This window comes from Hyla sarda, chromosome 6 (genome assembly GCF_029499605.1).
Source record: "Hyla sarda isolate aHylSar1 chromosome 6, aHylSar1.hap1, whole genome shotgun sequence".
Classification (NCBI taxonomy): Eukaryota; Metazoa; Chordata; class Amphibia; order Anura; family Hylidae; genus Hyla; species Hyla sarda.
Window position 1 is genome coordinate 250,939,147 of NC_079194.1, and position 27,741 is coordinate 250,966,887.

The 27,741-nt window shown below is 43.4% G+C and overlaps 1 protein-coding gene across 5 annotated transcripts in view; it reads left to right on the top strand.

The window, feature by feature from the left end:
- Positions 1-27,741, top strand: part of CHID1 (chitinase domain containing 1) — a 723,738-nt gene that overhangs the window by 470,145 nt on the left and 225,852 nt on the right. The window lies entirely within an intron of this gene.

Consider the following 27,741-nt stretch of genomic DNA (forward strand, 5'->3'; position numbering starts at 1 on the left):
TGCTGGCCTGGCAGAAGTCCAAAATCAGGAATTGCAGTCAGGAGTTCTGAGGGGGGGAGTGCAGCCTTAGCCAATAATAGCTCATCTCACACACTGAACTGCTCTAGGCTGTGTGTGGAGCAACATGAGGGAGGAAGTTCTCCCCTGTAAGGCTTCAGATGATGTCACGCCTACTGGGGAACGCCCCTTCCCAATCTGTGAATCTGATTGAGACTTAGCAGAAAATACAGAGCAGTTTCAAGGTACAAAACTAAAATATATTGTAAAAATAAAGGCAGGGATGGTTTATAATGATGGGGGCATTTAACTGGGAGGATTATAATATTTAGCAAGATCATGACAGGTACTCTTTAAGCACTGATCATGGAAAAGATGGAACACATAGGCTAACACTTTCAGTAACTAGGGTACCTTGGACAAACCAGAGGAAATATTCTGAGGGCCCACTGTCAAACATGTACATGTTGCATTGTAGACTTTTTCTGTTTGGTTATGCTAATATAGCTAATAAAGTCTAAAAGTCCCACCGTTCAGTAGAATGAGCAAAAAGGAGCACATGCTGAAGCACATCGCTTCCTGGCACTCAGCAATCTCTGTCCAGCCTCTTTAAATGGTCCCATTCTAAGTCTATGGGACTGTCCAGAGAGGCTGGACAGAAATTGGTGCCAGCAGGGAGTAAAATATTTAACCACATGCTGCTTCCTTGTTGCTCTAGTGATGGTTGGGGGCCCCGACGTGTTTCTGTGAAATGCCAAAAGTTTTACATTTTTTATCACAGTGATTAAAAAGAGCTATTTATATCTACTTTGTAGCCTTGGGTACCCTGATTCCACTGGTCTTTTTACTTTCTTGCTATGCACCTTCATTCCCAAAGTATAGAGGCTTAATTCCACTGCTCAAAAAAATAAAGGGAACACTTAAACAACACAATGTAACTCCAAGTCAATCACACTTCTGTGAAATCACACTGTCCACTCAGGAAGCAACAATGATTGACAATCAATGTCACATGCTGTTGTGCAAATGGAACAGACAACAGCTGGAAATTATAGGCAATTAGCAAGACACCCAAATAAAGGAGTGGTTTTGCAGGTGGTGACCACAGACCACTTATCAGTTCCTTTGCTTCCTAGCTGATGTTTTGGTCACTTTTGAATGCTGGCAGTGCTTTCACTCTAGTGGTAGCATGAGACTGAGTCTACAACCCTCAGGTAATGTAGCTTATCCAGGATGGCACATCAATGCGAGCTGTGGCAAGAAGGTTTGCTGTGTCTGTCATCGTAGCATCCAGAACATGGAAGCGCTACCAGGATGCAGACTAGTACATCAGGAGACATGGAGGAGGCTGTAGGAGGGCAACAACCCAGCAGCAGGAACGCTACATCCGCCTTTGTGCAAGGAGAAGCACTGCCAGAGCCCTGCAAAGTTACCTCCAGCAGGCCACAAATGTGCATGTGTCCACTCAAACGGTCAGAAACAGACTCCATGAGGGTGGTATGAGGGCCCGACATCCACAGGTGGGGGTTATGCTTACAGCCCAACACCCTGCAGGAGGTTTGGCATTTGCCAGGGTACACCAAGATTGGCAAATTCGCCACTGGCATCCTGTGCTCTTCACAGATGAAAGTAGGTTCACACTGAGCACATGTGACAGACGTGACATAGTCTGGAGACGCCGTGGAGAACATTCTGCTGCCCGCAACATCCTCCAGCATGACCGGTTTGGTCGTTGGTCAGTAATGGTGCGGGGTGGCATTTCTTTGGAAGGCCGCACAGCCCTCCTGTGTTTGCCAGAGATAGCCTGCTATTAGGTACCAAGATTAGATTCTCAGACCCCTTGTGAGACAATATGCTGCTGCGGCTGGCCCTGGGTTCCTCCTAATGCAAGACAATGCTAGACCTCGTGGCTGGAGAGTGTCAGCAGTTCCTGCAAGAGGAAGGCATTGATGCTATGGACTGGCCGCCTGTTCCCCAGACTTGAATCCGATTGAGCACATCTGGGACATCCACCAACGCCACGTTGCACCACAGACTGTCCAGGAGTTGGCGGATGCCTCCCAGACCTAGTCCAGGTCTGGGAGGACATCCACCACCTCATCAGGAGCATCCTCATGTAGGGAGGTCATATGGGCACGTGGAGGCGCCACTCACACTACTGAGCCTCATTTTGACTTTTTTTTAAGGACATTACATCAAAGTTGGATCAGCCTGTAGTGTGGTTTTCCACTTTGATTTTGAGTGTGACTCCATATCCAGACCTCCATGGGTTGATAAATTTGATTCCATTGATAATTGATTGATTCCATTGATTGATTTTTGTGTGATTTTTTTGTCAGCACATTCAACTATGTAAAGACGAAAGTATTTAATACGATTAGTTCATTCATTCAGATCTAGGATGTGTTATCTTAGTGTTCCCTTTATTTTTTTGAGCAGTGAATTTGGTTGACTATCTGTACTTTTTACTGAATTGTCAAATGGGCAGGAACTTTGTTGCAAAAAGGGGTATGAATGCTAGGCTTAGAGGGTAAGATGAGCAGTTTCATAATTTCACAACCCCCTCAGCCTACTAATCCCACTCTCTTCACCTAACATTTACATCCTTTGCAATAAAGCTCCCACCTATTTGACTGTTAAGTGAAAAGTACTTTTTGCCAGTCAGCCCACATTGTGGAATTAATCTAACTGATGTATATGATGATCTGTGGAGTTGTGCCCCTGTGCAACACTTTAGGATGGATGAGCAGCATCTGGTTTGTGACATTGAGGCAAAAACAGCCCTTCCATTGGATCCATTTCTGTACCATTTCCGCTACTGGGATAGTGACAAAGAGGGAGTGGTACTGGTGGATCAGGCATTCTTACCCCATTGTTCCTTTCCATGTGTATTGCAGATAAACAATGCCTTCTATAGCATTGGTTAGTTCCCTTGATTCCCTGGTGTTTGATTGGCTTAAACAGTTGCTTCACATAGAGTGCACAGATATGGAGCATTTCAAGGGTAGGTGTATTAAGACTTTGTTTAGTGGTCTCCGCAATTAAGCAGATAATTAATCTTTTTACGCTGACGGATTGGTATATGATGGAGGATCTGTGTGGCAAATTGGGTCGCTTGAAGGTATCCTGCCCTTTGGGGTCTTCCCTGTTTCCCTGCACTCTTACCACTGCTTTTTCTTATTATTAATCAGGTCTTTTTTTGTTATGGATTCCCTCATGGTGTACATTGTTTAGTTTTCTCCTGTATTGTTTTGTTATGGTTAAAGCTGTTTCATGCTGAGATCTGGCGAATCTACAAACCCTACTTATGCCTCTGTCATATGTGAGTCCATGTACCCTAGTTGTTTGTATTGAACAATAAAAATTTAGCTTAACAAATGTAAAGTATATGGCTCCAAAAGCTTGTTAGCTTTTGATGTTGTTACTCTACTGTACTGTACTGTTGGAAGACCCTAGTCCAGGGTCGAAACGTGATTTTTATTACTCAATCTACATGAACCTATACCTGGGTCCGATTAATGCACTAAGATACAAGATAACTTTTGTATTTTCTGCTCATTTACCGAGGGAATCCCCACAACGGTTTCATCCTGAGGCTGCTCACTGGACAATTTCTCTCCACGTGCTACTGTTGGTGTTATGCTCTTAGCGCAACACCATTTCGTAAGGGAAAACATTTATACCCTAATTTTCTCTGCATATTACTGACAGGCTTCACTAGGGGCGCACTCTGCTTTTTTCTTTCTTTTCTACATTTTCCGTGTTCATTGTGGCATTACAGCAAAAAACAGCAGGTCTATCTGACTGACATACCAAGGGAGGAAAGTGCAGGTGCAGGGGGGAGGGTAGTCAACTTCCGTTTCACATCAAGGTGACATATCTGTGAAGTTCTGTGCCTTCCCAGGTTTTGCTCCCCATTCTACCTTGCAGGCAGCCTGAGCCTGGCCCCCCATGCCCCCTCCCCTTTTTCTTGATTGTGACCCTTCTTTTTCTTTCATAGGATATGTTCATACTACATTAGTGCACTTGTTAATCATATACTTCGGTATCCTGACGAAAACAGAATGCTGATGTATACTGTAAATGGGAAGAACAAGTCCCATTGATTTCAAATGCAGAATGGAGTCACTTATTAACATAAAGGGCAATTTCAAGGGCATACGTACCATAGTGGCAGACCATGTGATTGCTATGGGACCTTGGAGAGAAACGACCCCATCCTAGTTAGTCTCTTTCCTTTTTCTATTGGTAGGAAATTGTGTAGAAGTTCTCTTTCTAGGGAACTACATTAATGGAGAGTATTGACCAATAGGTTCATAGAAAGCAAGGGGGGAATAAACTACAGACCTTTCTGTCCTATGGGGGGACAAAACCAGATGCCATACTAGGAGACCCATTTTATTATTTGTTTTAGAGCCCCCTTTCTTGTGTGTACCCCACTGGGCACCATACAACATGATAGATCCAGTTTCCAGAGGAATCTAAGCTTTCCACAGTGTGACTTTTGGAACTTTGAGATATAATGCGGTGGGTCTGTGGTTTGGTTCTCCAGTTACATAGCAGTCTGTGAAGTCAAGCAGAATGACAGATTTCCAATACGAAATACCCCCATGGGAAGAAAACACAGCCAAGTTAAAGATTATATGAGCTATAAATATTCAGTTCAGTCATTACGAGCATAGGAGAATATGGGCACTTCACAGGACACTACATTTACTATTTGCATTCAAAACTCTGAATGCAGCCAACTATGGATGTGTTCATTGTGGATGCTATGGCTACATGTTGTATATACTGCTACTATAATATGCATGTTTTTGAAATGTCTAAATGTGGAATCTAGTGTTTTTATCTGTTAAAATTAGGAGATAAAGTATATTTACAATACTTAAGGTAGCCATGGCAACCACAATACAACATTTATTGTTTGTTTTGTTAGATGCGAGAGAATTGGACAGTGGTACAAAACAGAAGTAATGTTTGTATTATAAGGTCACTTTCTATTTTGTGACAAAATGTCTTTATTTATAACACTTATCGACCCTACTAAGCTACAATAAAATCTTCCTGTGTGATATTATTTTCTGGTATTAATGGTTACTAACATTTCAATATGCATCTTATTAAAGAAAAGTGCCTCTTTCTCCATTTCTCCGGCTCCTTATGTCCTCCCCCTATCTCCTAAACTCCTCAGTCACTCTTGAGACAGTTTCCCTTTGGTTTCATGCTGCCCAGAGAATTCTATCAAGAAAAGAGGATGGAGGGGGGGGGGGGGGGTCTGTTTTCTGTATGTGCAGTGTATGTATGACATTATAGTAGCTAGTCTGCACCCACCAGCTTAAAGCGATACTCTGGTATACAAAAAAAATAACGTATCTTTATCCCCCCTTAACCCCTAAGGGGATCTCCTGTATGGGGCCCAGGCTCTTCCCCTACTAACCTTACATACAGGACTTTTTTCTGAACAAATAGTTTAGAACGTATGGCTAGCCTATTCCATCTGTCTTATTGGCAGGGGTGCAACTGCTGTAACCTTCATCAAACACTAGAGTAAAATGGCATAGGCACTGGAAATGCTGCTGTCTTCTCTGCTTGGTGGCAGCATGGTTGGGACAGCTTTCTTTCACCACTTGATACTAGTAAATGTTGGGAGGTTAGGCACACAGTCTGACATTGATGGCATATCCTAGCAAAGTAACAGCAACGTTTTTCCTGGCAAAACTACTTAACAGAGTTTTTTTCTGCCCTCCTCCTTTCTAAAATGCTAACTTTATCGCTGGGAATAGTGTCCTGATCAGCTCTACTACACATTTAATGTGTTGTACTGTATGGTTTTGTATATATTTAGGAAGTTTATGAGTTTTTCTATAGAAAGCAGTTTGGAATTACTTATCATATCATCAAAAGTACCCGCTTTCTGCTAAGAGTAAGTGGGTGGTTGATCTTGGTGCTCTGACGAATGATGATGACGAGGGCCCTCCCCCCCCCCCCACCCCTGTTTTCTTTATTGGAAAGTCTTAGATTATCGCAATTGTTTCTTCTTCATAGATTATACAAGACCCCTGTACTTCTATATAGCCGTGGACTTCATCCATATTGAGCTTGCCCAAGGTGTGGACAAGTGGATGCCCATCTGTTTTATATAGTGTGGGACTGTCAAGTTCATAGTCCATACAAAAGAGATGTTCTTGATGTAATTCAAGGGTAGACATAGGCTTTCTCTGTTTTTTTTAATCAGACATGAAATCTTTTTGCCCAATATTTGATTAGGCATACCCAATATACTATTGCCAAACTAAAGAAAAAAAAAACATAGGGTTGCTTTGTGTTTTTGAATGTTTTACTAAAAAAAAACTTTTAAAACTTTAATAAAAAATTATGTGATTTAAAAAGGAAAAAAAAGCAGTTTGGAAGAACTCCAGATTCTGCGGAATAGGAAATCGGTGTTACTTCAAAGGAAATAGAAGATTTGACTTCTTCAAGTTGTCTTCTGTTGAAGGGTTAGTTTTAATATTACCTACCATGGAAAATATTAAACCATATAAATATAATGCTGGTATTTTATAGATTAGTGGAGTTGCATAATACATGATCTATCTTATTGAAATAAGTCTAAACATTGGGTTTACTATATTAAATAAAATTAATCATATTAATTAAAGTAAAATGTTCTAAAAGCATTATTTTTGCTAAGCACACATTGATTCGGTAGTGGTCATGTTATTCTTCAAGAAAAATGTGAGTGTGAAAATTTTACATTGCAGATGTTTTATTATTTTAATTAGTTTTATGGATTTTTATGCAGACTTTAATATGGTTCAAAATTGCTTTTGAGTTACATAACTGTGACCCAAGTATACTGTAAATTGATTTATTTTTTTTAAAAGATCAAAACACACTATGGGAGACATTATGTTGTACACAGCAGTTCCAAAAACTCACTTAATTTCCCTTGGCAGCCTCAGGTTCCTGTCTTTCCACACCCAGTCTGTAATGTTTCAGATGGAGACACGTTTTTAAATTCTGTTAAGCTTTGGCTTGCTTTTATTTTGTGTCCTCTTGTCCCTGTATCTATAGCCTGTGTGCAGAGAGAATTGTCGGCAGAAAAGGAGGATTCTGTGCAGTGAGGACAAGCAGAGCTCTGTACACTGAGGACAAGCAGGGCTCTGTACACTGAGGACAAGCAGGGCTCCGTACACTGAGGACAAGCAGGGCTCTGTACACTGAGGACAGGCAGGGCTTTGTGCAGTAAAGACAAGCAGGGCTCTGTCCACTGAGGACAAGCAGGGCTCTATACACTGAGGACAAGCAGGGTTCTGTGCAGTGAGGACAAGCAGGGCTCTGTACACAGAGGGCAAGCAGGGCTCTGTACACTGAGGGCAAGCAGGGCTCTGTACACTGAGGACAAGCAGGGCTCTGTGCACTGAGGACAAGCAGGGCTCTGTGCACTGAGGGCAAGCAGGGCTCTGTGCACTGAGGCTGTGTTAGACTACATGTTGACATCCTGTGAAAAAGGAATGCTGAAGTATTGTCGACGAACCCATAGATTTAAGTGAGCTGAATGTAGTCTATTTGTCACTAAGTTTGGTTAATCTCTTGGACGTATACACTGCCTGTGCAGGACTCCTGTTCGACCATAGCAGCCCTTTGGTATTATTACATTTTGTCCTGGCACTTATGAGAAGGAGTTATGTATAATACTTGTATCATAAATCAATATATAGAGGGATTCCTCACATGGGACAACCTTCTGTCTCTAGGTTTTTCCTCACTGGTACGTTGATCCTCAGTGACGCCAGGGTTGCCAATTGGTTGTCAGCTTCTGGGAAGTCTGTAGAAGTAGTGGACTTTTTCCAGTCTCCAAGTAAAGGATATTTAAAGGGATTGTGCGCTGCCCTGCCATTCGGAGCTCCGCGCGCAGCGTCCGGAAGTTCATAACTCCGAACCCTGTGTGCGTACTTCCGTGTTCGCGGCCGCCGGGCGTGACATCACGCCCGGCTCCCTCGTGACGTCACGCCCGCCCCCTCAACGAAAGTCTATGGGAAGGGGGCATGACCGCTGTCACGCCCCCTTCCCATAGACTTTGGTAGAGGGGGCGAGCGTGACGTCACGAGGGGGGCGGGCGTGACGTCATGCCCGGCGTCCGCGAACACGGAAGCCTTTACGCAGCATTCGGAGTAATGAACTTCCGGACGCTGCGTGCGGAGCTCCGAAAGGCAGGGCAGCACACAACCCCTTTATGCTGGAGGAGTCTGTGCAGATTATTAAGAATGCAATTATCATTTTATAGATCGTAGTTAATACTGCTAAAGTGTTTATATTAATATTCTGAGCTGTAGACGCGTATCACTTATCCTTATCCTTCATTATAGTGTTTCAGTTTGTTTGCAGAAATTATCAGTCCCTGATTTATTTTTCACTTTTTTGCATAAGTTGTACAGAGTAAAGAAAATATTCTGGTAACTCTGGTGGGTGTTTAGTAGCATTCTGCTTATCTAAGAGGAAGGCAACACAACATCTACATTTCCCTGGAAATTGTAGTATTACACTGTGCTGTTTGTAGTCGGTGTGGGCATATAGATTGGGGTATATACTGTATAGCTGCAAACAGCAAAGTAAAAAGAAAAGTAGGACACGGCTCCTGAAAAAGCTAAAGATTGTTTTGTTTGGAGACATAGGTTGTTTCACAATTCCCTGAATTTTGTAGTTGTACATGTCAGGAATTGGATAGCATACTTTCTTGTATATGGAAGCAATGAAACAACACATGTGGGGAGATTTATGGGGGACATTTACAGCGGGGGACTTTTCTATGCCAAAAACTGGTAGAAATTCAGTAATAGGGTTAAATAAGTATTAATGATTTTTCCTACTAAATATATTTCCAAAGGTGCTATGGACATGACATTTTCACCAGATGTTGGTTACAACCCTTGTAATCCATATGGAAGAAAGGCAAACAGCTACACACTCCACAGCTCCTACACCTGTGCATGGACTGGGTGGCAGTGTTCCACACCCAAGTAGAGATCCAAGTAGAACAAACAAAATGTCCAGCAATGGGAGTAGATGCAAACAGGAACTTCTTTATTGGATCACATCAGGTACAATACAACCATAAAAACGCTGAAGTGTTTCGAATCACATTGGATTCTTAGTCATGGCATATGCCATGACTAAGAATCCAGTGTGATTAGAAACGAGTTAAAGTTTTTATGATTGTATTGTACCTAATGTGATCCAATAAAGAAGTTCCTGTCTGCACCTACTCCCATTGCTGGACATTCTGTTTGTTCTACTTGTAATCCATATATACAAAACAAATAAGCTCAGACATTAAGGTATGTGTATTAATGTTAAAACATACAGGAAGGGGGGCGTGGCCTGGACGCGCATGGTGGCGGTCGCATAATCCCTGTGCTCCGCCAGTCTCCGGCAATAGAGCGGCCCAAACCAGCTCACCTCGGCTAATTTAACTACCCTCGTACCTGCTAGCTCGCGCTGTACCGGGTGTGTGATGGCTCGGACGAAAAAAGCTAAGAAGAGCCCGCTGAAGCTCACCCAATTCTTCCCAGCGGCTGACTTACAAGATGGCGCGGGCGGCCTGCCAGCTGCGAGCGCAAGAACATCCCCAGAGGCCGGGAGCTCCCCTACCTCTATGAGCTCCGGGCATCCACGTGGACCATCATCCCCGGGTTCGGCGGGTTCGGTCTCCAGTGGCTCTACCTCCCGCTCTCCTCCGGCATCACCTGACGCTGCCTGCTCCTCTCTCCGGCATTCCTCTGTTCCTACCGGTGGGTCCTCACTTGGCCCTTCCTCGCCCCTCACGGATGCCGCGCTAATGGCGGTTGCTGCAGACCTCACTTCCACCATCCAGAAAGAAATACGTGCTGCTGTCTCTAGTCTCCAAAAGGAAATCCACTCACTTGGATCCCGCACTTCACATGTGGAAAACAAAATGGGAGAACTTACCTCAGCCCACAATGCTGTAGTGGACAAAGTTTCCTCCCTAGAAGAGGAAATCGCAGCTATTAGGTCCAAGATGGCGGACATGGAGGATCGCTCCCGGAGGAACAACCTTCGCATTAGAGGGGTACCGGAGGAGGTCAAAACGGAGGAATTGGCTGGATTTGTGATGGACTACTTTACCTTGCTTCTACCAAATGCGTCCACGCCAGATCTTCTTTTAGATCGAATCCACAGGCTACCCAAGCCGAAATCTGTCCCGCAGACGGCACCGAGGGATGTCATTCTACGAGTACACTTCTTTCATGTTAAAGAGAAGATTATGCTTGCAGCCAGGAACCCGTCTGCGCTGCCGACCAGGTTTGCTTCTCTCTCTATCTTTGCTGATCTATCACCTGCTACCATGGCTAGGCGACGAGAGTTCACCAAAGGCACTAGCATACTCAGAGCTAATGGAATCTCCTACAAATGGGGATTCCCCACCAAAATCATAGTCACCTACAGTGGTTCTAAACACCTAGCTGCATCTCCTGAGGATCTGTTGGAGCTGTGCGCCAAGTGGCACCTCTCTGCCTCATCACCTAATTCGCCACAGATTCCTGCGAAGGTCCCCACTGCGCCTCAACCATCTCCAGTGAAGATAACAGAGGACTGGACTGTGGTACAGTATGGAAAGCGGAAATCTTCTTAATTCTCTGCCAAATGCCATAGTTGGGGGGTAGTTTGTATATTGCCGGTCTGGCACATGTTAGATATGGGTATAGCTTCTCCTGTATCTCCCCCTAAATTGCTCCCTCATGGAGTAATTTGTCACTCTGCATTCTACTTTTCAGTTTGTGTCCTGTTGACACTTATACGGTATATGTCTGTTTATTTGTGGTTTTGCACAATCCTTCCACGAACACCCACAGTGTTGAGTACATTTGTCCCTTTTTACTGTGTTTTTATTGTCTATGTTAACATCTTGCCCAGCGATCCGCCTCCTTCTCCACCATGGTAATACAATTTGTCTCCCTCAATGTGAGGGGCCTGAATTCCCCCTTCAAACGATCGATGGTGTGGGCTGAAGCCAAACGCTTGCAGGCAGATTTACTCTGTCTGCAAGAAACCCATTTACTGGAGGCTGATTCCACTCGTCTCCACCATAAAAATTACCCACATATTTTCTTCTCTCATGCACACCGGAAAAAAAGAGGTGTTGCGCTTGCTATCAGAGATTCTATTGCAGTCTCAGATGTGAGAATGGAGGCGGACGGGGGCGGCAGGTATTTGATCCTACATTGTCTACTTAACCTAATTAAGTATTCTATTGTTGTTATCTATGCACCCAATACTAAACAACATGCTTTCATCAAACATGTCATGTCCAGGGTGGCGAGGTCCTCTCCAGCTGACCGTTTACTAGTTGTGGGTGATTTTAATGCCACATTATGGCCTTCTATGGATTCTACTTCCCCCACACATCTTACTGAGCCCACGCCTATTTTCCGAACGATCTCTGACAGAAACCTATTTGATGTCTGGAGGATCCAGCACCCTGGTGAACGCGATTTTTCCTTTTTTTCTCACCCACATAGTTCCTATTCTAGAATCGATTTCTTCCTAGTTACTAACCCCCTTTTACAATCTATCTCCACATCGCAGATCCACAATATTACATGGTCGGACCATGCCCCTGTATCCATCACTGTAGAAGAGTCATACCCTACCAGACGATCATTATTATGGAGAGCCAAACCATATATCCTCCAGCACCCCACATATCAACCTGTTATGCGCTCCAACATTGAATCCTTCTTTTCTATCAACAAGGGCTCTGTATCTTCTGAGGCGGTTTTGTGGTGTGCCTTTAAGGCCAACGTTAGGGGTACTTTAATCAGTCAATCGGCTCATCATACCAAACAGATTAATGCCAAGAGACTTTCCCTCCAACAGGACCTCGCCGCCCTGCACAGACAAAATAAGTTATCTCCCTCGCAAAGTATTCAATCGCGCATATCTGCGCTAAATACTGAACTTCATTCCCTAGACCTACACAAATTCGACCTGGCGCTACGTCGTCTGCAACTTCAGACATACTGGCTTGCCAACAAACCGGGGAAAGTTTTGGCTAGGCAAATTAAGGTGAGGGCTGCCAAGAGCCGCATCCCCTTCTTAACCTTACCTGATGACACGAAGGTTTTTGACCCCCAATCCATCGCTAATGCTTTTGCTTCATATTACTCTTCCCTATACAATCTCACTTCCGACCCCTCCTCGAAGGTACCTACCCCTCACTCCATTTCTTCCTTTCTATCCTCAGTTTCCTTGCCTTCTCTATCTTCGGAGGCGATCTATTCTCTGTCCTTACCTTTTTCGTCCGTGGAGGTTTCAAAGGCAATCGGGACATTGAAGGGAGCAAAGTCACCAGGCCCTGATGGGCTGGTGAATGAATTTTTTAAAATTCACGCTGACACATTAATACCTCATTTGACAGACCTCTTTAATGATATAGCTAAAACTGGCCGGATTCCACCTGAGATGCTGGAGGCGACCATTGTCACCCTCCCCAAACCAGGGAAACCACCTACATCACCTCCCAACTTTAGACCGATCTCTCTTTTGAATTGTGATCTCAAACTTTACTCCAAATTATGGGCGATTCGCCTTTCAGCTGTTCTCCCATCTCTAATCCACGCCGATCAGGTGGGATTTGTCAAAGGCCGTCAGTCCTCCGATGGCACTAGGCGCTTTCTTAACATCATTAACATTGCATGCCGGGGTCGGACGCCTTCTCTTCTCCTCTCTTTGGATGCGGAGAAGGCGTTCGACCGAGTGCATTGGGGCTATCTCCGGGAGGTCCTCAACAAATTTGGTTTCCCCCCTCCCCTTATTACCAGCCTGATGGCGCTGTATTCCGCGCCATCCGCCAAAGTATTTTCATCCAACGCTCTATCCTCCTCATTTACCATATCGAATGGGACTAGGCAGGGATGTCCTCTATCCCCCATTCTCTTTACTCTGGTTATGGAACCCTTTGCAGAACATCTCAGGTGCAATACTGGTATTACCGGCATAACTGTTGGCAGCGAAGAGCATAAAATTGGGCTGTTCGCGGATGATGTCCTGATTGCCTTGTCCTCTCCCTTGCAGTCTCTACCCAATGTCTTAAACCTTATCTCTCTCTTTAGTGCAGCTAGTTTTTATAAACTTAACACCTCCAAATCAACCGTTTTACCCCTTTTTCTGTCTCACTCTGACGCTACACTGCTTAAATCTAGGTACCCTCTTCAGTGGGCTACTGAGGGCATTACATACCTAGGGGTTCTTCTCACGCCCTCCTTGTCCTCACTTGTTTCCTCTAATCTCTCTGCTTTGACCTCTACCCTCTCTTCTGAAATCAAACGCATCTCTCATATCCAGCTCTCCTGGTTTGGACGCATAGCAGTTTCCAAAATGTTTCTGCTACCCAACATCCTGTATCTTTTCCGCAACTTACCTGTTACCTTCCCTGTCTCTGCTATTAAAAGACTCCAATCCTTACTTATGCATTTTATCTGGCAGAATGGTAGGGCGAGAGTTGCAGCCAAATTATTGTTCCTCCCGACTAAATTTGGGGGCTTGGGGTGTCCTGACCTACTCAATTATTACAGAGCTTGCCACTTAGTGAGCCTCAAGCAGTGGTGGAGGAGAGACACAGATGCCCGGTGGCTTCCAATGGAAGCGGCTATTGCTAAAGTCACTTCTCTACAGCATTTACTTTGGAGAGTGGCCATCCTTAGAACTCCCCTATCATCTCCCAGCCCTACCATTTCTGCTTGTCTCCACATCTGGAACTTTGCACTCTCTTCCGGGGTCCTTTCCCCTTGTACCTTCTCCTCAACTCCCTTCTCTGTTATACAACATCTTCTTCCCCACATTGATTTCACTAATTGGACGAATGGGGGGGTCAAACACTTAAGTGATATATGCTCCTCTACCTCTTTACTCCCCTTCTCAACATTTGCTCCTAAATACCGCATACCCCATACTGATTTTTACAAATTCCTCCAGCTGCGGCACTTTATCTCCTCCCATTCCTGGCCCTCGGAAGCAGGTGATAAGATATACACTTTTTACTTTTCTAACTCCGCAGGGATTACAGGTGGAGTGTCTAAAGCATATAAACACTTACAATTACTGCGAGCCTCTGACGCCCATCCCTTTCAACAAATGTGGGAGGGTGACTTGGGTGGGGATATTTCAGGGGACCAATGGCTAACCCTATATTCTCTCCCATTTAAGCTCTCTAAGTGCACCAACCATATTGAATCCGCCCGAAAACTGTTATACCGTTGGTATTATACCCCCGAAAGACTATCTAAAATATACCCTGGAACGGACCCTACCTGCTGGAGGTGTGGCGCTCAAGTGGGGACCTTCCTACATGTTTGGTGGACATGCAATGCCTTAACGCTTTTCTGGTCTAGAGTTCACCACTTACTCCATGATGTTCTGGACGTTGCTATCCAATGGGGCCCAGACTTTGCTCTGCTCTCCAATCACGTTATTGATCTCCCTAGTCAATGCAAAACTATCGCATTTCACATTCTTGCAGCTGCTCGCCTTCTTATTGCATCTTCATGGAAGTCCAAACATGCTCCGGACTTTGCCCAGCTACGGGCCAAAATAACATATGCCTGTGAAATGGAGAGAATGATAGCACGCAGACAGGGCAGGGAACAGTCCTTTATTCATATGTGGGACAGTTGGCTGCGATATATTGCCCGTAACCAGTCAGAAGCTCAATGAGAAATACCCAATATCCGCCTTGCTTTACGATTTTATTTTATTTACTTTGTTCCTTTAACCCTATTTTTCCTTTACTAGGTCGTGTTCTCTAACTAAGGATTCGCTAAATTAGTTGATAACGAAACATGCTCCTGGGTTCTATGTTATCAGACACCATTTACCTAAGCTTCGTGTGACATTTGTGACACAATACTTAATCTATGGGTTGTGCTCCTTTCCCTCCCTTCTTCCCCATGTCGGTATTCCCTGTTTGTTTCTTCCCTCTACCCCTCTCCCCTACCCAAATTTAATAGGTTATACTGTAATCTGCGAGGTCAACCGACCGCATGTTATGCTTACTTGTGCTTTATATACCTGTAAAACCTGATAAATAAAGTTTGGAAAAAAAAAAAAACATACAGGAAAAGCATTGAACACGCTTACTGATATTTATTTAATACTTTGTTCAAAAGCCTTTGTTGGTAATGACAGCTTCAAGCCACCCCCTGTATGGAGAAACTAGTCACATGCATTGCTCTGGTGTGATTTTGGCCCATTCTTCCACACAAAAAGACTTCAAATCTTAAAGGTTCCGTGGGCCTCTTCTATTAATCATGATGTTCAGTTCTTTTCATAGATTTTTAATGGAATTTAAAGGGGTATTACATGAATTTTTTTTTTCACTATGCTACAGGGGCTGTAAAGTTAGTGTAGTTCATAATATAGTGTCTGTTCCTGTGTGTGACGGTTTTCTCACAATTCTTATGTGATTTTCACCACACTATTTTTAACAGCATACAAAATGACTGTTGTCTTGGATTTTTCCCAGCTTGCAAAGCGGCCGAGACCAGACTCACTAGTCAGCTGATGACAGGGAGCCTGTCTGCTTCAATGGTTGGAGCGATCGCTTGGTGGGAGAGAGATCAATCTGCAACAGCTGTAGGCACCCTGATTGAAAAGCACAGGTCTTTTGAATGGAGGCAGCTAATTTATGTTTCAATGGGTGGGGTGGCTGATGTGTGGGAGGGAGGAAAATGGAATTGTGGGATTTGTAGTCAAACAGGAAATATAGGCACAAAAAGCTAGCCACAGCATTATGGTAATCTCATCACATAGCCATTTAGCCCCAAGACAAGAGCAGATCCTTCCTAAGCATGTCCATTACTGCCTGCCAGGTACGTACTAAAATCACCTTATGGTGGAGAACCCCTTTTAAGTCAGGTGATTGGCTGGGCCTTATTAGCAGCTTTTTTTTTTTTCATTGTCTTGCTGAAATGTCCACCCTCGCTTCATCTTCATCATCCTGGTAGATGGCAGCAGAATTTTGTCAAGAATGTCTCGGTAAATTTGCCCTTTCATCCTTCTTTCAATGATATCAAGTTTGCAGTACCAATTGCCGAAAAGCAGCAACACCATGATTTTCCCACCTCCACACTTCACTGTGGGTTTGGTGTTTAGGGTCATGTGCAGGGCCATTTCTCCTCCAAACATCTTGTGTTTTATGGCATCCATACAGTTTGCCTTTGCTCTCATATGGCCTCACTATTGCCACAGCAGACTTAAAACAAGCTTCAGCATGCTTTTTATTCAGCAATGGAGACTTGTGTGGTGAGTGTCCATAGAGACCATGGCGGCGGAATGCATTACTTGCAGTTTTCAGTTTTCTTTGAGACAACAGTACCTGCTAATTCCAGGTCTTTTTGAAGCTCTCCTCAAGTGGTCCTTGGCTCTTGAACAATTCTTCTGATTTTCCTTTTCACTCCTCTGTCAGAGGAGCACCCGATCGAGGCAAATTTTATGGTGAAATGATTGTCTTTCCACTTCCGTATTATTGCCCCCACAATGCTTCCTGGAACATTCAGAAGATTAGAAATGCACCTGTAAACAACGCATTGTTATGTTTTGCAACAGTTAGATTGCACGTGTCTTGAGACAGCTCTTTGCTTTTACCAATCATGAGATGTATCATGTGACACCTTGGTAATGAGAACTTTTTGTAGCTATCAATGGGGACAAGGGGATCGATTGCTTTTCAATTAACTACATCTGTTGTCTTGATTTTTCATGCCATTTTTCACCTTACTTTCTTTGTGTGTTCAATACTGTTTCCCTGTGTTATTTCACATTTTTACACATCACTTAATTGCTAAACTTATTTGTTTTGGCTTTTTTATATGTATGGATTACTTCGATTTTTACCAACATCTGGTAAAAATGTCATGTCAATAGCACATTTGGAAATATATTTAGCAAGAAAAATGGTGATGTGTTCAATTCCTTTTTCACTTGTTGTATTACTGAATCTAGACAGTTTTTGCCATAGAAAAGTTACAGTTATTTTGCATATAGTTTGCACAAAAATGTGTGACTTTTCTCCCCCTTTTTGCTGCACTAACCACTTTTAAAAAGTGACCAGGGCTTTGTCGCAAAGGGGCATTTACTATAGTTTTTGGTAGTAACCTGTGTATATTATAGTGGAAATGTACACCAGCTCAGTACTGTTATAGATTGCTGCTCAGGCAACCACAGAAATGCTGAATTTATTGAGAGGCCAGCGCTGCTGATGGGAAGGGATATCGAACATTGGTCTTAGTAAATCTCCCTCTAAGTCTGTTTGAGTTTTGAGGAGCCTGGCTTGGTTCATATTTGTGTCATGGTTTCTGTCCTAAATGGGAACTGCAACTCACAGATGGATTAATTACCAGCATGGTCCCAATTGCATCAAAAGTGACTGGATTTGTCATGTAACCTTGCACTAAAAGCCTTGTCACTCAGATCAGATTTGGCATTAGCTTAAAGCCTATACGAGGAGTAGCCATTGCTTTAAAGGGTAATGCTTCTCTGTCTTCTGTATTTGCAATTTGGGAAGGGTATGGCTAGTGCATTTAATACTATTTAATCATTAAAAGTGAACAATTTGCTAATAAATAAAAATGACTTCCCCTTTAATACATTCTATCTCCTGATCACATAATAAACATTTGTAGTTTTCCAGATGACACAAGTCACCAAATTCATGTTTTATTCATGTTCACTTTATATATTGTGGCATTTCAGTTCAGTCTGTGCAGGTATGGTCTCCCTGTATTTTAGCACAGTCAGGGCACAATCCTGTAGTTCTTTTATTGTTGGATAAAGCAACTATATTTTCACATGTCTAGGTATCCTGTCCTATGCGGCAGAGCACAAATAGTTGCCCGATGTTGCAGGATGATCTTGCTGTCAAGGAACAAGGTTTTAAGAAAAAAGCTGTAATGCAGGTGAAATATCTCCAGGGTAGTCATTAGGAGCTAGCTACAGGCGAACGCCCGCCTCCACCACTTTATTCTGCAGCTCAGACTCATACATTATACATAGAACTGCAACACCCTATGCCCCCACCTTTCCCTAAAATAAAGTGGATGCTGCTCAGACTGGTAGGAAAATCACTTGTATGAAAGTAACTATTTTTATGTCTTGCTCAGTTTGTGTTGTCGGTCTGTGGAAACACAGCTGGCATTCCTTATGTGGCCACTTGAACATTGCAGGCAACTAGAGGTTTCCATGCCAGTCTTAAAGGTGTACTCTGCTGCTCAACGTTTGGAACAAACAGTTCCGAACACTGGAGTCGGCGCTGGGAGCTTGTAACGTCATAGCCCCACCCCTCATGATGTCATGCCTGCCCCCTCAATGCAAGTCTATGGGAGGGGGCGTGACAGCCGCCACACCCTCTCCCATAGACTTGCATTGAGGGGGCTATGACGTCACTAGCTCCCAGCGCAGGCTCCAGCATTCAGAACAGTTTGTTCCAAACGCTGATCAGCGCAGTACCCCTTTAATAAGAAGGCATTGACTTTTCCCAGAGAGATGAGAGGAGGCATCACTTATACCCATCAGATGTCTGGTTAATTGGCCTTTTACTGTAGTTTGTTGCAGATTTCTTGTAGGTTTTGGTGTAAAGTGATGTTTATTTATAAAGGTTGGTCTTTGAAGTTCACTTGCTGTCATAATTAAACACTTTGTAAGAACTCTCTATGAAAATGACTGGTTATTTAATGTTTAACCCCGTCGTTACTTGCATCCTTTCTTGGTGAAAAATCCCAAAATTGCTTTTATTGCTTTTATGCGTGTTTACAAATCCCCCGTGTTGCCAGAACAGTGGACCCCACACCCACATGTGACCCTATTTTGGAAACTAGACCCCTCACAGAATTTAATAAGGGGCGCAGTGAGCATTTACATCCCACTGGCGTTTGACAGATCTTTGGAACAGTGGGCTGTGCAAATAAAAAAAAAGAATTTTTCATTTTCACGGACCACTGTTCCAAAAATCTGTCTGTCAGACACCTGTGGGGCTTAAATGATCACTGTAATCCTTATTACATTATTTGAAGGATGTAACTTTCAAAATGGGGTCACATGTGGGGGGTCCATTGTTCTGGTACTATGGGGGCTTTGTAAACACACATGGCCTTTAATTCCAGACAAATTTTCTCTCCAAAAGCCCAATGGTGCTCCTTCTCCTCTGAACATTGTAATGCGCCCGCAGAGCACTTTACATCCACATATGGGGTATGTTATTACTCAGAAGAAATGGGGTTACAAATTTTTTTTTTTTTTCTTCCTATTTTCCCTTGTGAAAATCAAAATTTTAGGGTAACTATATCACTATATCCCTTGTTATGTTCCATCGGGGGTGTAGTTTCCAAAATGGGGTCAAATGTGGGTATTTCTTTTTTTCGTTCCTGTCAGAACTGCTGAAAAATCAGCCACCCCTTTGCAAATCACCAATTTAGGCCTCAAATGTACATAGTGCGCTCTCACTCCTGAGCCCTGTTGTGCGCCGCAGATCATTTTACGTCCACATATGGGGTATTTCCGTACCCAGGAGAAATTGCATTACAAATTTTGGGGGACTTTTTTCCTTTTACCTTGTGAAAATAAAATGTATGGGGCAACACCAGCATGTTAGTGTAAACATAAAAATTTTTGTACACTAACAAGTTGGTGTAGACCCCCAACTTTTCCTTTTCATATGGTGTAAAAGGAGAAAAAGCCCCCCAAAACTTGTAACGCAATTTCTCCCGAGTACGGAAATACCCCATATGTGGCCCTAAACTGTTTCCTTGAAATATGACAGGGCCTCGAATTGAGAGAGCGCCGTGGGCGGAATTCAGCTTGAGGAATTCCTCCTCAAATGAACCCTTAATACACTTCTATGGGAGTCCACACTCCCATAAAAACTTCTGCATAATTATCGCTTGTATTTCGCACCAATTCAACACAAAATCCTCAAAAGCGGAATTGGGGCAGATGAGCAGTGATTCTGCTGTGTGAATAGGGCCTTACAATTGGCTCCGCTACCAAAAATATTCTATGCCAGTGATTCCCACACAGGGTGCCTCCAGCTGTTGCTAAACTCCCAGCAACAGTGACTGTCCGGCAATACTGGGAGTTGTTGTTTTGCAACAGCTGGAGGCTCCTTTTTGGAAATATTGCCGTACGAGACGTTTTTAATTTTTATTGGGGGGGGGGAGGGGTCAGTGTAAGGGGGTTTATATGTTCAGTTTTACCTTTTATTATGTTTTAGCGTAGTGTAGTGTTTTTAGGGTACGTTCGCACTGGCGAGGGTTTACAGTGAGTTTCCCGCTAGGAGTTTGAACTGCGGCAGGAAATTTGAAGCAGGAAACTCACTGTAAACCCCCGCCCGTGTGATTGTACCCCGTACATTAACATGGGGGGGGGCACATCTCCAGCTGTTGCAAAACTACAACTCCCAGCATGCACTGACAGACCGTGCATGCTGGGAGTTGTAGTTTTGCAACTTCTGGAGGCACACTGGTTGGAAAACCTTGAGTTAGGTTCTGTTACCTAACTGTATTTTCCAACCAGTGTTCCTCCGGCTGTTGAAAAACTACAACTCCCAGCATGTAATGATCGCCGAAGGGCATGCTGGGAGTTGTAGTTATGCAACAGCTGGAGGCAAGCAACTACAACTCCCAGCATACCAAGACAGCCGTTTGCTGTTCGTGCATGCTGGGAGTTTAAGTTATGCAACATTTGGAGGACCACAGTTTAGAGACCACTGCACAGTAATCTCCAAACTGTGGCCCTCCAGATATTGCAAAACTCCAAATCCCACCATGTCCAGACAGCAAACTGGTGTGTGGGTATGCTGGGAGTTGTAGTTTTGCAAGATCTAGAGTGCCACAGTTTAGAGAACACTATACAGTGGTCTCTAAACTGTAGCCCTCCAGATGTTGCAAAACTAAAAATCCCAGCATGCCCACACAGCAGTTTGCTGTCTGGGCATGCTGGGATTTGTAGTTTTGCAACATCTGAAGGGCTACAGTTTAGAGACCACTGTATAGTGATCTCCAAACTCTGGCCCTCCAAATGTTGCTAGGCAACAACTCACTGCTCAGTTGCAGGATCGCTGCCACTTGCAGAGGAGGGCCGCCGCTGCATATCACCACCTATCTGGGTAAGAGACCTTCGGCGCCGCTTGCAGGACAGTTCCTCCGCTCTACCCGGACTACCGTGGATGGGCAGAGCGGGGAAACCGAACTTTAACCCCCCCACCCCCTATCTGCTATTGGTTGGTCGCTTCTGACTGACCAATAGCAGGCATAGGAAGGGTGGTACCCCTGCCACCTCACTCCTATCCCTTCAGGGGGATTGGGGCTGTCTTGGACTGCTCTGACCTGCCTTATTTTCTGGGTCCAGTTCACTGAAGACCTGTATGACCCAGAATCGCAGCAGGTCTCAGAACCCTCCCCCCACCCCCACCCCCCAGGCATTTGTATTTGACAGTGCCCATTTAAGAACTCTGAAACGGGGGTGTCTGCGTCCTTAAGTGGTTGAATAAGGGGTATTCCGGGTTTATACATCTTATCCACCTATCGAAAGGATAGGGGATAAGATGTATGATGGCAGGGGTCCCGCCACTGGGGAATGCTGAGAACTGCACTGAGATGGCTGGGGTCCCCAGTGGCAGGACCCCTGCGATCATACATTTTATCACCTATTCTTGGGATAGGGGATAAGATGTATAAAACCGGAATACCCCTTTAAATGTATATTCATCATTTATTGGAGAACTACAAAGCTGATCCTTCACACAAAAATGTTAGATTACCGGATGCCAGCTATGTTGTCACAACCAATTACAGGTATTGAAAGGTGAAGATATGTATCACATATTTCCTAAGTTTAGGGGCTTATTGTCCGATCACTAAGCGGTTTCTTATACCTGTTGTACTCTTTGGGGGGGGGGGGGGGTATTTATCATTGTTGTCTTTGAAAAGTGAGTTTGGAAGTCTTTTTTTTTTTTTTTTTTGCTTTGGTTTCTCTTATGTGTGACATATTTATCATACTATCGCAGGGGGTTGATAAATTTGGCGCACTTAAGCAAAAAAAAAAACAATCACTTCAGAACACCATTTGATAGGACCTCTCCTCTGCGACATTCTCTGCACAAAAAGCCGCGCTTGTGACTTTTTAAGTGCTCTCCAAATCCAAGTTTAGTCTGACCTGGCTTAGATTTGCAACTTAGAGGTGTGACGTTTGTACTTCATAAGTTCATGACCACTGCAAAGTAAAAATGAAAATTGCTTAGGTAAGGCTGTTTGGTACCTTCTGTGTACCCACAAGAAAAAGTGCTTAGGCACACGTGGGACATTTTGTGTGCCTGGCATAAGAAAAAAAAGCTCTAAATGTAATGCTTTGTCTTTGTCCCCCTTTGTCTTTTCTATTACCATTAGAGATGAGCGAATTTACAGTAAATTTGATTCGTCACAAACTTCTCGGCTCGGCAGTTGATGACTTATCCTGCATAAATTAGTTCAGCTTTCATGTGCTCCCGTGGGCTGGAAAAGGTGGATACAGTCCTAGGAGACTCCTTCCTAGGACTGTATCCACCTTTTCCAGCCCACCGGAACACCTGAAAGCTGAACTAATTTATGCAGGATAAGTCATCAACTGCCGAGCCGAGAAGTTCGTGACTAATCAAATTTACTGTAAATTCGCTCATCTCTAATAACCATTATTGTATTGATATTTTTCAATAAAAATAGATTTAGGGGGTTAACCTGTAATTTCCTTATGAATCTGATAAGATGAACATCTGTTGGACAACCATTAGTTGGCAGTTATCAATTGCTTTGTTTGCATGCTTATAATACTGTATATTATAGTAAAGGATTGGGATTATGGGTATAAGAAGAAGCGTGCACATTTATGGAAATTATTCTTACTGTCTATTACAAGTCGTAGCATTTTTAGGAGCTGAAGGCTTGAAGTACCTCATAAAGGAAGGGTTGCCTGCATAATTAACAGATAATGTGACAACCTGTACAACTGCTGGTTGGCAGCCAATAGGATGCATGCACACAGAAGTCAGATATGCTGCAGATTTGCTGCCAGAAAATCCACAGTGGATTACAGTATTAGCCATGTGCATGAGAATTGAACAAACTTAATGAACATGGTGTGTGAACTTCCATACAGAAATTGCCAATAAATATTGTGGATTGATTGAAGTTATTTAGCAAATTTTCCTTTTTCATTTTTAATGGGAAAATCAAAATCTACAATAGAATGTGAAAATGAACTTTGCAGGTTTTAAATTAATTTCTACTTTCTTCTTCTACTTTCACCAGGGGCATGTTAACCAAAAAATATTCCACAGAATTTTGGTTCAGATTTTCCTGCAGATTTTGGTCAGAACTACTGTGGACATTTTCCATAACAATCATGACTTGTGTACAGTCACCCTTAGGGTATGTTCACACTGTAGTAAAATGTGTGGAATGTCTGCCCAAAAAAACAGGGACAGATATTCCGCACAGTTGAGAGCTCCGGCGGGCGCTAGGACCTCTCGGAAACGTTCTGTCTAATAGACGGCAATGCATTTTCCAGCAAAATTTGCAAAAGAATAAACAAGTCTATTCTTTCTGCAAACATCGGAAATCCCATTGAACTCAATCTTTTTTAAAGCATTGAAGGAGTTGTAATTTATAGTACCCCTCATGTCTAGGCAATATTTCCAGACAAAAGAAACACATGGAGCACTTTAAGACAGGCCGATGGGAGGCAGCAAAAGGAGCATCAATCTCTATGATCGGTGCTCATCTGCTGAGCCTTTACAAGGCTTAATAAATCAATCATGGTGCTGAGCTGAAAGATTGCTGGATTGCTTGTGCAGCCATAGAACTTTAGCATTATGTTTACACGGGGGGGATGTGTGGCTGATAATGATCACTTAAATGGCTGCACAAAAGACCCAATTGCTGGCCCTTTTATATGGGCAGAATATCGGGAATGAGTGTTCTTAGGCTCATTTGCTTGATAATTGGTCCGTGCAAAAGGGTTTTAAGAGTATGTGCACACATTCAGGTTTTTAATAGTTATTGAAAAATCAAAGCCAGGAACAGATCATAAATGGAGGACATGTACAAAGAAAACACTTAGACTTCGTGGGGGGGAATTTATCATTGTAGGTGTGCTATGGACTGTTTTGTGCATCTTTTTTTGCGCATAAAAGTCCTGAGCTGCGCCAAATTTATCAAAATGGTGATTGATGTTGACACGGAATTGAAGTTCACTTTCATTTGGTGCAGCAGCAGGAGTATATGCTCTTTCTTACATATGATGTGGGTGGAAAAACACATTTTTTAACAGGAATTTTGCTTTTCTTTACATTAGACATGTGCCTACTGTATTAGTATAGCTGCATTCCACTTATTACAGAATGTAACCCTAAGATCGGGGTATGAACAACATGCAATGCTAGAATAATCAGCTAACATACAACTTTCACACAGTATGAATATGATTTATTGTGCATATGAGGTACCATAACAGTACTCAATATAGTGCAATAGCTGTTGAGATATATATATATATATATATATATATATATATATATATATAAATAACTTGCTTGATATCTTAAAGCAATAGTAGATAAAGTCTGCAAAAAAGATTATTAACCTATTGTAAAAGCACATAAATTGCAAACTTATGCCTGTTGATGGAAGACTCTATCAAGCACATGCTCAGCCACATGCTCAAACACAGTGGAGATTACACGCCCTCATATGGATGGCAACATCTTACAGTATATGGATGCATGCAGAGTATGCCCTCCCAGACATATCCAGCTGGCAGCGGCTGCAAGTATCACCATATCACACCATGTGTAAATGTGTTTGATAGGTATAATTCATAAGATGTTAGCATGTACCCCTTAATTTATTCATTTATCAATATGAACGCAAAATCTGTTCTAATCTTTGGTCAAGAGTATTTATTAATCGATAATCTGGTCATAGTTCCAGAACAGCCCCCTTTTATAGTTAGATTTATTGTAATGTGCCAAATAGCCATATAACTAGGGCTGCAACGATTAATCAATAAAAATAGATAATGAAGATTATTGTCTACAATTTCTATTATTAATTGATCTGTTGGGGGTGTGCCCATGGTTATTAGGGGCATGATCATGGTTGTTAAGGGACGTGACCTAGCAACATAGTATATCTACTATTGTTACTACTTTCCCTTTTAGCCCCTCAGTTTGCCCGTAAATGCCCTCCTCTGTCTCCCCTCTGTGCCTCTGGCCTGCAACATCTGTGGTCTACCTCTAGTACAGAGGCTGTGGCCTGGAGTGCACTCCAGAAGCTGGTGCCGCCTCGCTATCAAGAAACTCCATCCTCCGTGCAGTAACATCTTCTTGCTCCTTTTCCCCTGCAGCGAGGCTCATAAGTTAATCGAACCAATAATTGGCTAGCTAATCCATTTTATTAATAATCATAAGCAGCCCTACAAAAATGAAAAGAAATCAAGGAATACTCAATTCGGTTTTAAAATTGCGTTATTTGGGTAGTTAGGTTCAATACCTCCCCAGGAGGTATGCATATTTCCTATCTGCGGGTACGTTCCTGTAAATGTACGTATGCATTCGTCCTGCCAATTTCCTTCACTTCATGATGCACTGCCACAGTTGCCGAGACCAAGATTGCAATGGTGTTGGCAGTATTAACCCCATACATGTCGTGGTCAATACTGATCACAACATCTATAGGATTGACAGGAGAAAGCAGCTGCCCCTGTCCCCCCCATTGGCGATCATGGGGTGACATAGGCATGTTAGTGTAATACTGACAGTTATGCTGTGCTGCATTGCAGATGTACTGCAGTATAGTATAACAGCAATTAAATGTAATTAATATGAAAATATTTTTTTTTCATTAAAAAAGCAAAATATCATTAAAAAAAAACTATACATAATAGTTTATAACGACTTGTACTAGGTAAAAAAAAAAAGCTGTTTTTCACACGCACAAAAAAAAAATGCTGCATGTGTCAACATAAAGTCATGAATAAACATTCTCAGAATGGCTTTGCTTAGTAAAAGCATTTCAGAGTTATTACCACTTAACCACTTAAGGACATGGGTATGGGTATGGGTACGCTCCCGTTCCCGAGTCCTTAAGGACTCAGGACGAACCTGTACACCCTTAGTATTTCTGGTCCCTGCCAGTCAGGGGCCGTACCGGGATGCCTGCTGAAATCATTCAGCAGGCATCCCATGACAACGCCTGGGGGGGTTCTGAGACCCCCTCCTCATGTCGGCGATCGCCGCAAATCGCCAATCAATTCAGATTGGCGTTTGTGGCGATTCTGGGCTGATTGGGTCTCTGATGACCCGATAGCCTGGAAAATAGGGATGATCGGAGCTGTCAGAGACAGCTCAGACCATCCTAAAGGATAGGAGCGAGGTGACAGGGGTGCAACCTCCTCCTATCCCCTGCCATTGGTCTGTTAGGAGTGACCGACCAATGACAGTTGGGGGAGGGGGGGTTTAAGTTTAAATCGCTGCTCTGCCCACCCCTGGATGTCCGGGCAGAGCGGGGGTAAGATGGCGTCAGGTGCCGGACCAGCGATTGCGGCGGGACGGCGGCAGCCAGCGGCTGGATCGGCGGCATTAAGGAGGCGGTGGCGGAGGCAGCGGTGGAGACATCAGTGAATATCAGTGGTAAGTGATCTTCACTGCTGCCTTCTAGGAGTTGACAAAAGGTTGTCTGGGCATGCTGGGAGTTGTAGTTTTGCAACATCTGGAGAGCCACAGTTTGGAGACCATTATACAGTGGTGCCCAAGCTGTAGCCCTTCAGATGTTGCAAAACTACAACTCCAAGCATGCCAAGACTGTCCAGGCATGCTGAGAGTTGTAGTTCTGTAACATCTGGCCCTTCAGTTTTGTAGTTTTGCAACATCTGGAGGGCTTCAGTTTGGACACCACTACACAGTGGTCTCCAAACTGTTCTTCTCCAGTGCTCTATCAAGCACATGCTCAGCCACATGCTCAAACACAGTGGAGATTACACACCCTCATATGGATGGCAACATCTTACAGTATATGGATGCATGCAGAGTATGCCCTCCCAGACATATCCAGCTGGCAGCGGCTGCACGCATCACCAAAATATCACCATATCACACCATGTGTAAATGTGTTTGATAGGTATAATTCATAAGATGTTAGCATGTACCTATTAATTTATCCATTTATCAATATGAGCGCAAAATCTGTTCTAATCTTTGGTCAAGAGTATTTATTAATCGATAATCTGGTCATAGTTCCAAAACAGCCCTTTTATAGTTAGATTAATTGTAATGTGCCAAATAGCCATATAACTAGGGCTGCAATGATTAATCAATAAAAATAGATAATGGAAATTGTTGTCGACAATTTCTATTATTAATTAATCTGTTGGGGGGGTGCCCAAGGTGGTTACACAGTGGTCTCCAAACTGTTCTTCTCCAGTTGTTGCATAACTACAACTCCCAACATGCCCTTCAGCTGTCTGGGCATGCTGGGAGCTGTAGTTTTGCAACAATTGGAGGCACACTGGTTGGGAAACATTGTCTGTTTTCTAACTCAATGTTTCCCAACCCGTGTGCCTCCAGCTGTTGCAAAACTATAACGCCCTGCATGCACTGACAGACCATTCATGCTGGGAGTTTTAGTTTTGCAACACAGGTTG